This window comes from Pinus tabuliformis, chromosome 2_2 (assembly GCF_031772625.1).
Source record: "Pinus tabuliformis cultivar Carrire ecotype Pingquan chromosome 2_2, CPIR1, whole genome shotgun sequence".
NCBI classification, from domain to species: domain Eukaryota; kingdom Viridiplantae; phylum Streptophyta; class Pinopsida; order Pinales; family Pinaceae; genus Pinus; species Pinus tabuliformis.
The window spans coordinates 152,213,084-152,222,638 of record NC_142300.1 but is presented as its reverse complement, the minus strand read 5'-3'; positions in this window follow the sequence as shown (position 1 = coordinate 152,222,638).

Genomic DNA, 9,555 nt, shown 5'->3' with positions numbered 1-9,555 from the left:
CATATTTGTTTTGTCAAAAAATTTCGATATGTGACCAAGAGAATGGCATGAATTTTTTTCCAATTATATTAATATTGATATCTACAATCAATAATGGCATCGACTCGGCGTCTTTTTGCCTAATTATAACCATTGAATTGAAATAATTTTATTTTTTAAGAAAAAAGAAATTGAAGAATAGAAAAAATAAAATAGGCAAAAAAAAGGGAGCAAAAAAGGAAAATTTTGATATAGAATTAATTGCTTTTGCGCAAAAATACCTATTTGTATTTATTTCTTCGATAGTTTTCGTCGATTATGTTCTATTTATTGCAATAAATGTTTTTGTGGTAGTGCTCATTGCTATGTCCACATTGTTGTCCATGTATACTATGACATCATTCAAATTCGATAACTTTTTTATGTTCGCAAATATCACATTAAAACCATTGGTTAAAAGAACATTATAATTGAATCTAAGTAATAATTGTCTAATGAAAAAATAATAAGATAAAGCAAATTCATTAGTAATGTACAAAAATACTATATGGATTTTAGTTTTAACAAATACGAAAGTCTTATATAAATGTTCACAGTACTTTTTTCTTTGTAATTGTTGTCTTGAATCTGAATACCTAAGTATCATATGTTTCCTAAAAAAAAAAAAAACACTTTCTTTTATTTATAGTACATGAAAAAATATGGCCCAACAATAATGGGAGCACATAAAAAAAAAACAACAACAACATTTGTGTTGTGTAATTTAAATATAATCGAGGTACAATAAATAAAACAAAAATGTGCCTCTTAGAAGGGTTATGATTGTTTTTAACCGTATCTATTATGCTTGTATTCATTTTTGTTGCTATAACAATATGAGTTAGATCAAATATACATAAATAAGTAAAATAAGAGTTTCTAATTCCATAGCACAAAAGTAATTCAAAAATAAAAACTATGCAATAGTATTGTATTTTGTGCAAATGTTTTTTAGTATTATCACTTCATATAGTGTTTAAACTTTGTGCATCATTACCAGATAATTATCACTAATGTTACATGTTTGTAATTTCATTCTAAATGATAGTCACTCATGGTCTCCAATTGCAAGAACAATATTTTGCAAATCAGACGAGAATTATATTTGTAACCAACTCTTCTAACCTGTGTTTGTAACGTGTATGCTAAAAACATTGCATGATGAACACTTAGTGAATGCTTCTACGAATAGCACAATGAAAATTAGTAAGTGGTATTTTGACATTATCATATGGATATTAAACATATGTAGTAGACACTTAAGACAGTTAGACTAGTAGATAGCAGAAATTGTAATAATTATAATAATAGGAGAAAAAAATTGTTGGACTATGAAAATTTAAATTCAACGTCTTTCCTTTAAAAAAAAATCAACACCACGCGTTCCTAAATGAATTTACATAGATGAAAGCATAATAGTTTATAATAGATTCTATAGCCCAATTGTGAAGAGTATCAAAGCTTTTCCAAACTTTTTAACATTGAACGTTTATCTGTAAAAGTAAATCGTTAGTGATTTTCCTTTGCGATTAACAGAAGCATGTATTCGGCGAATCGACATAGATATGAGTAAAATGTTTTCCTAATTGTGATGATTGTTCACAAAATCAGACTTGTAATTAATGTTTTAAAGTCTCATAAGCCCTAAACCAAAGCAAAGCACCTATAGAGCTCTAATCACTATAGAGCTAGTTTCTCAATATCAAAAAGTTGCAGATAAATATCCAAAGCCAACACCTCGCTCAGCTTCTAAGCTAGGCCCGTTAAGGTTTCTGAAAAAAGGATAGAAAATGAAGATGGAACCATCAATAGCAATTTGGAGGAAGTTTTTCACCTTGTAATTGAAGGGCTCGCACCATGCAGAGGTCGCTGGCAAGTTCAGCCGCGCTGTGTTAACACGGAAAAATTGTAGAAACATTTGTACAATCTAGATGGCACCCAAAGTCATCCAGCAAAGCGTACTGGTGAATATTTTCCAGCTGAAGACATCATAAAAGATAAAAAATAAAGTTTTCCAAAGGTATCAAGTATAAAATTGAACCGTGCAGCCTATCCAAAGGTTAAAATTGACGATCGCACGACTTTTTCTTCAATAGCCATGCGGTCAAAGAAAAGTTTGACTCAACAATTCGGGACCACTTCACACACTTGGAAGATGAGATTCCCTAACATGTTCCATTCAATGACAGTCAAATTCGAGTTTCCTTAAACACATGCACCCCCCAAGGGATCCTCTTGTCCTACTCATGAATCATTTTCTCATTAATGGACCAAGAGAGGGAAGAGAGATTCAAAATTCTAATGAACAGGTCATTGGAATTACCAAAGATAAGGAAATGTTATGCTAGAGAAATTGTTCACAAGAAATCATGCATTCCATTGTTGAAGAAGAAGTAGAGCATTATTATGTTGGCCAAATTGTTTCTCAACAATTCAGCATTATAGTGTGGAAAGGATTTCACCATTAAGAGAGCCTTGATACTTCTTTGAGAGAGAAAAAGATGCTTGCAAAGGGAGTGAAGAAAGTAACCTCTTTGTTAAGGATTGTGAGCACCATTTATCAAGTAATTATCCCCAAGTGTTTAGTATTTATCTATTGTATTCATCCTATACTTTCAACATTCAATAAAGGGAGCCCTTTTCCATTACTTTGTTGACTTGTTTACTTCATTAAGCATTATTTATGTGTTTGTTTCTTAGTTTTTAGCTTATGTTGTATATGCATTGCCTTAACCATTTACAATTCTTTATTTACTCATGTTTTTCCACTAACAACAACCAATTCTATATGTGATTTATTTGTAGGGAACAACCAACTACTAACAAGGTGTCTTTTGGTACCCCATTGCTACAAAAACACTACTGCAGATTGGGCAACTCCACTGGTCTTTTTTTTACTCTAACTGTTTTTTTCGCAGGACCTCCTCTCTACATTATCACTCCTTGGTGCGTTCATCATCTCTCTGGAATTTTCACAAGGTCTTTTGGACCTTTTCTTGGCTGAAAAGCTTGACTGTTAAATCTTTTTTGTCATCCGCGTGACTTTTTTCATACAGATGCACACAAGTGTATGTGCATAGGAAAACCCTTGCAGTTTACAAAGAGCACAAAAACCCATTGTAATTTTCTTTTCCTGGGTGATTGACAGCCTTTAGTGAATTACCTTCACCTCTACATCTTTTTCCAGTTAGTTTAGATTTCCTAGTTGCTTTACTAATCACTATTAGTAGATTAACTAGATTATATATGTTTCTTATTTGCATTTTTCATATAGCTTAACTAGGAGAAACGTAATTGGCCACATTCCACATATCTTTTTCAACTTATTTTGTTATTTTTCACAACTCACATAGCTTAATTAGTAAAGGAGTAGGTGGCCCATTATCCACAAATCTTGTTACTGACCGAAGAATTTTTATTTCATTAGTTTTTGGGACTATGAACAATTGTTACTATAGAAAGTAATTAATATTTGTTTCCCTTGCGTCTTTTAGGCGAACTTGGGCTTGCATATGAAATCTTTCTTAAAGCACTTGAGTTTTCCATCTCCCTTTAGGCACACATAGTGTAATAAGAAAAGAGTAAGTGGACCGCTATCCACACATTATTTCTTTTTCATCCAAGGAACAATACAAACATAGTTTAATTAATGGGTATTGTAAAGGATCATCAAATATCCACATCTTATGACACTTTGTATGTTCACTCTGCCACTTGCACACACATTACACATCACACACTAAGCTTGTATAAGCTTTGTACAAGAGGACATCTAGTTTACGAAGCTTTTTGTACTTTGGTTGTTTTGGCTTACATTCTCACACCCTAAGTGAAGAAAGACTCCTAAAATCAACCATAACTTGAACCAACTAAATTTCCACACAGGGGCCACAAAATAATTTATAGTTCAGGTTAGGACCATCGGGGGTAGGCATCCCATAAGCCATCATGGTCATGTTACATCTTTGAAACAAAGAATTTGACTTTTAGGGTGCTTAAAATCCTTCATCATCCCATGGAAAAGACTACCCGAGCATGTCAGAGACCCAATTCAGAGGGAGTTCGGCTTACATATAGTGTGTGCGGTACTATGGGGCTAACTGACCCGTCTAGTTCTTAGTACTGATAACTAACTACCAACAAGATAAAGAATTGACTTCTCCCATGGGATGAAGGTATCTCAGTGTCCAAAATTAGGGCATCCTTTCCCTATAGGTGGAGGTGCGGGTAACACTAAATCCTCATTTGTTACCTTGGTTGATTCTTCGGCTGCTGGAAAGTGTTTCATGTTTTGTCTAGACATTGCCCCAGTACCCATTAGAAGATATCTCTTCAAGGTCGAGTTACTTTGAGAGTGGTAAGGACGAATAGGTCTTCATAGGATCTTTTATCATACGCAAAAACAAACGAAAACCATTTTTTGTTTCATTAATCACATAGCATGAGTTAAAGGGAAAGTGATTGTTTTATTTTTCTCTTTGTTTTATGTGTGTGATTTACTTACTTTGATACTTATTTCCTTCCCTCATCACACGAAGTGACACGCACTCTACTCGACATCATAAGGGACCCCACGACTCCCCGTCGCTCTAGAAGTTTCCAAAACCTCCTTCCATTATCGGGAGGTGTGCCAGGTCTCTCCCTATTTAGGCGTAGAAGACACCACACAACCACCGTTATATGATCATCCTTTATCGGTGCAACTTTGTTTGGTACCCATCCTCATCAAAGCACTCCTTTCAATACCCCTTAAGGGACTCCACACACTACCCCTCAGGGGACCCCTCACACTACCCTTGAGGGGAGCCCACATAACTCCCCTCCTGGGAGTCCACGCAGTTCTCAACAAGGTAACCATCCTCATCAGGGAACCCCTTTACATATAGTTGTTCAAAACAGTTTTTCGATGGCGAACAACTTGCAAGTCCCATTTTTAGCTTCCTTAAATCTCCCAGATTTAATCCAGCTAATCAATTACCCTATTGCACATGGCCATAATTGGCCACCCATGCCAACCAAGTTACCTTCAAATGTTCCAAAAGTTGAAGGGAAACGGGGAGAAGATCCAGGAACCCCTGTTATGACCTTTTACCTTTGGTTTTCATCCAACAGTATCATAGAAGATATTATTCGCCTGCGACTATTTCAACGTACCCTCATAGGGCCCGCAACAAAATAGTACATAGACCAACCCTCTGGGTCACATGGAAACTTTAGTTCCCTAGCCACAGTATTCCTTACATTCTTCCAACTCTCAGTCTGCCAAGACTCAGGACTGGAAATCCTAACCCATTTCAAACAAACATCTGCTATGCACATATCATACCACATCCATGAGTGGCAAAAATGTCGTAGTTTGTGCAAAGCTCATATGGAGGCCAAACTCCTCCTTGACTTATTTTTAAGATCTCTCACATCAAAAATCTCAAAATATGTGGCAAATTCCTCCCCACAAAACGAGGAAGAGTCCATCACCAAAGCTCAATATTAGAGCACATATACATGCAATCTGGATACCTCTACCATGTCCTTCCAGATGCACCCTGCCTACAAACTTTCAAACCTGAGTTACTAGGCACATCCAGTGCTACAAATGGGTTGATTGGGACCATAACCCAAAATCAACTAGGAAACACCTTTCAGTACTCTAGAAATACATATAGTGGCCAACCATTTGGTGCCACGCTTGCAGCACCTCCACCACAAAACATAGTATATTATCCCAGTCAACCCACCCCTTTGTAAAACCCTGCTATGCAGGTTGGCTTATACCCTCCCACGCAGGGTAGCCTATATCCTCCCACACAAGGAAATACATATCCCCCTAAGACTAGGGAATCAGTTTCCACTTCCCAAAGCACATATGTTAACCAAAGATAGGGGAACCAACATTTCTCTTTTCCACCAACATAAAATAATGCAGGGCTTAATTTTGTGCAACCTTCTCTCCCTCAATAGCAACAATCATTTGAACAACTAATCAGGGCTAATCCACCCAATGTTGCTAAGAAAAAAGGAAAGAAAAAGCCACAGGTAGAGCTTGGACGGGGGCACAACAATCAACAACATCCCTCGTGAGCACCAGCTGGGGGAAACCCCGACTACAACCCAAACCAGAGACAGACCAATAATAACCAACAAAGACAAAACAATAACCCTAGTCTACGAACTAATCATTCTTGTGCCATTTTTAGGGAATATGGTCATTACACCCATCATTTCCCTCAACTCCCTGAGTTTAAGAGGATGAAAGACATTTGGGGGCAAGGGGGAAAAAACCAACAAGATATAGTTATGCATAATCATTTCCCCCATAAAGGAGTGGTAAATATCGAGCAGGAACCCTCCCCACAACATTATCTAAATCCTCCAGGAGGAAGTTCCTAGAATACCTCAAGTCGCGATATTTACATGGCAGGGGAAGAGGTTCTCCTACAAACATGCAATCAAGATTACGAAACTCCACTAGAAACCAACCCTTCCACCTCGACCACTGCAGTGCCTATAACACCTTTGAAAATCCATCGATACCTCATATAACCCATCCCAAAGATGGTCAAAGGACCTTTACAATAAAGTGGGCATAACTGAAAGGTTGCTCACAACTACAGCATAGTTGATGACTTAGCTCATGTAGGAATTTGCAGGGTAAGTTCCTCAGATAGAACACCAAAGGACACCGCTCACAAATAGACCACAAATCAATACACCAGTATTCTTGACGTGGTTAAAACCTCAAAGAGGGAAATAATCCACGGCCTGAGCCAACGCAACCACTTCAGGAAATTTATTAATAAAAGAATGAAAATTTACATAAGCTTCTCTCATGAACGGTCACCTTACAAATGACCCTCCATGTTCTTTAAATATAGATCATGGACCAATCAGGTGTTAAGCCACGGATCAAGTGTCGGTAATACCGAGGAGAGAATGAACTGTCAGATCACTACATATCGTGACCGTCAGATTATAACTTACAAAATTACATAGTAAAGAAACACACTTTACCTAACTCTACACTAGACCAAGTCATACTTAACTATTTCCTATGTGTAAGAATATCCTAACATCCCCCCTTAAGAACAACTTGGGATAGGATTAAAGGATGTATAAATATGACACAATAGGAAAAGAAAGGAGGCATTAGAACCTATCCCCCCTTAGTGACAACTTCCTAAGCTCCAACCATAAATCGAAGTTTAGTAAACTTCGCCTCTGTGAGAGCCTTTGTAAAGATGTCTTCAACTTGATCATCTGTTGAACAATATTGCACTTCAAGAACATGGTCATGAATGAGCTTTCCGATGAAGTGCATGTGTAGTTCAATGCCTTTGTTGCGCTAATGTTGGACTGGATCTTTGCATAGTTGAATGACATTTTTATTATCACACCAAAGTGTAGTCAGATGTTGTTGCTGAAAGCCAAACTCTGACGGGATCTGACGAAGCCACAAGGCTTCCTTACTAGCTTCTACGGTGCCACGATACTCTGCTTCTACTAAAGAAAGATAAATGGCATTTTGTTTCTTGCAAGCCCATGTAATAGGTCCAGAACTAAGAGTGAAGGCATAACCTGTAGTAGACTTCTGATCATCAGGGTCACCAACCCAATCGGAAACAGTGAAACCAACCAATAGAGGAGATGCTTATGCACTGTAATGAATCCCAAACTGAATTGTACCTTGAACATAACGAAGTATTCTTTTAGCTTCTTTCCGATGAATTTCATGTGGGTTTTGCATAAACTGATCAATAAGGCCAACAACAAAGGAGGGGTCAGGACAGGTATGGGTTAGATACAATTTTTTTCCTACAAGCTGACGGTATAAGGTAGCATCAACTTCGGGGGAAGTAAAGTGACTAAAACTTTGGGTCCAAACTGAAATGGAGAAGGGGCTGGATTATAGTGTTCCATGTGAAAGTGGCGTAGAAGATCACAGGCATACTTGGACTGGGAAAGGGAAATACCTTCTTTGGATTGCAAGACTTGAAGACCAAGAAAATAATGCAAGTGTCCTAAGTTTTTCATTTCAAATTGCTTTTTAAGGTTGGACTTCACATGGTGTATAAGGTTGGGATCACTACCAGTAAGGATAAGATAATCAACATAAAGAACAAGAATGATAAGAGACTTACCCACTTTCTTGGTGTAGACAGTATTGTCAAATGACACCTAGAAAGTCCAGTATCTAAAAGAAAGTTATCTATTTTGGCATACCAAGCCCGAGGCGCTTGCTTGAGAACATAAATGGATTTCTTAAGCCGACATACAAGGCTAGAGTCTTTTTGTATAAATCCATGAGGTTGTTCCATATAGATTTCTTCATGTCAGTCCCCATGCAAGAAGGTAGATTTACCATCCATCTAATGGACTTCCCATTTGAAAGAGGCAGCAAGGGAAAGAACAAGGCGGATAGAGTTCATTTTGGCAATAGGGGAGAAGGTTTCAGTATAGTCAATGCCTTCAACTTGTGAAAAACCCTTAGCAACAATACAAGCTTTATGTTTATCAACTTTTCCATCTGGTCCATACTTGGTTCTGTAAACCCATTTGAATCTAACAAGTTTTCATCCCTTTGGAAAAGGAACACCCATGTATCATTTGCCAATAAAGAATGATATTCTTCATTCATAGCTATGTCCCAATCTGGATGGCCTGAAGCTTCTGCAAAGGTATCAGGATCATAATTTGTTGGATCTTGAGCCAGTAAAGAAGAGGCTCTATCAAACTGAGAACGTGTACGTCGCTGATCTATAGGATCACCTGCAAGAGCACCTGTTGTATCCCGAGTAGCACATACCCATTTTGGAAGTTGAGGAGCTGAAGGAGGATCCTAAGAAGGTGGGGGAGGATTTTCATCCTCGCTATCATCATCTCAAGAAGAAATATTTTCAAAAGTAGAAGGGATGGAGAGAGGTGGCACATCCACTGAACTAGGCTTGTAGGCCGATATATTTTTAGCAAACTTTACATCTCTCCTAATGATAACATTTTTGGACTTAAGTGGAATAAGTCTATATCCTTTAACATCTTCAGAATATCAAACAAAAATACATTTTTCACTCTTAAGTTCTAAAGCTTTATGTTTCTCATCTGGAATATGGGCCCATGCTTCAATTCCAAAAACACGAAAGTGAGTTACATCTAGTTTAATTGAGCTCCATGCTTCTTCTGGAGTGATATTCTTTAAAACCTTAGTAGAAGTGTGATTTAATATGCAATTTGCACAATTAATTGCTTCTGCCCAAATCTTAAGACTAAGTCCTTTATATTGAAGCATACAATTAGCCATTTCTTTTAAGGTGTGATTCTTCCTTACAGCTACACCATTTTGTGGTGGAGTATATGGAATAGTATGTTGCATTTGAATTCCATGCTTAGTGCAAAATTTGATGAATTTGTTATTAACATATTCTCCGCCATTATCAAATCTTATCTTAAGAATTTGATGTCCAGATTGTTTCTCAACAAAGGCCTTAAAGTACAAGAACATGTTAAATACTTCACTCTTGAGTTTTAAGAAGTATACCCAAGTGC